The sequence below is a fragment of the Petaurus breviceps genome, unplaced genomic scaffold (genome assembly GCF_028583685.1).
Source record: "Petaurus breviceps papuanus isolate PSGF00001 unplaced genomic scaffold, PetGlider_PUasm1.0 419, whole genome shotgun sequence".
Taxonomy (NCBI): Eukaryota; Metazoa; Chordata; class Mammalia; order Diprotodontia; family Petauridae; genus Petaurus; species Petaurus breviceps.
In genome coordinates this window covers 13,188,172-13,189,134 of record NW_027186324.1, presented here as the reverse complement: position 1 = coordinate 13,189,134, position 963 = coordinate 13,188,172, and the positions used below count along the sequence as shown (strand labels likewise).

General features: G+C 71.8%; 1 protein-coding gene across 8 annotated transcripts in view; it reads right to left on the bottom strand.

Moving 5' to 3' along the window:
- The window catches only part of RIOX2 (ribosomal oxygenase 2), a 56,350-nt gene extending 55,595 nt beyond the window's left edge, over positions 1-755 (bottom strand). Inside the window, exon 1 of one of the 8 annotated variants that reach the window (XM_069100735.1) lies at positions 620-755. The gene's annotated coding sequence lies outside the window, so the exon portion shown is untranslated. Of the gene's footprint in view, positions 1-602 lie in introns of all 8 variants that reach the window. The other 7 variants (XM_069100741.1, XM_069100740.1, XM_069100739.1 and 4 more) reach the window with 7 other exon arrangements.
- Between the last annotated feature and the right edge of the window lie 208 nt (positions 756-963).

Genomic DNA, 963 nt, shown 5'->3' with positions numbered 1-963 from the left:
AGGCCAGCCCGGCAGTGTTTCCCGCCCCGCCCCCGACCACGTGACCACGCCGGGCTCAGCCCCGGTGGGCCTCACCGAGGAGGGCACCGAGGCCCGGGGCCGGGGCGTGAGGGGGGAGGCCCGGGGGCCCGCGCGTGCTGGGGCTGAAGGCCGGGGCTGCCCCCGGAGCCTCGGGGCGTCCCGGCTCAGCCTTCTCTCAGCCTTGGAATCTCTCCCCCGTCCGCGGGCTGCGGTCCTCCATGCCACCCTGCGGGGCCCGGCCGCCGCTTTCTAAAGCCCGGGCCGCCCGCACAGCCGCGCCTCCTCGGAGCGCAGCACGTGCCGCAGGCACCGGGGATCCGGCGCTTAGAAGCGTCTTTGAGGAATGCGGTAGTCTCTCTTACTATGAAAACACAAAAAGTCACATCACAAAGCTCTCCTAAGTGTGTGTGTGCGTGGGGGGCGCGTGTGTGTGCGCTGCCTTCAATGTGATTTCCAAGGGAAAAGAAACCGCCGCTGCCCCAACTCCGCAGGGCCCAAGGCCCGCTCCGCCCACGCCGGCCGTCAGAGGCCACAGGGCGGTGACCCGCGTGACCGACGGCCTAAGGCTCCTCGTGACGCACCGGCCGAGCCCTCCTACCGCGTCCAACTGCGGCGCCAGGGCCTGGGTTCAGATTCTGCCCACGGCACTGCCCGGCACTCTGAGGCCTTCTAGACCATGCGGAACCTCAAAAGCACGGGGCGGAAGCGGGCACGGAACAGGCGCGCGGCCCGTCTGCGGGGATTCTGCCGTCCGACCCAGGGACGGCCACCTGCCCTGCTGCACATACCGCCCTACCAAACGGAAAACCTGGCGCCCAGCCGGAGAGGCCAGCGGGGCAGGGCGGCGCCCCGCGTCCCGCAAGCCCCGCCCCCTCCGCTCCCTCTGCCCCGCCCCCCTTCACCCCGGAGCTCCGCTCCCTCCCCCCGCCCCGGCGCTTGCCC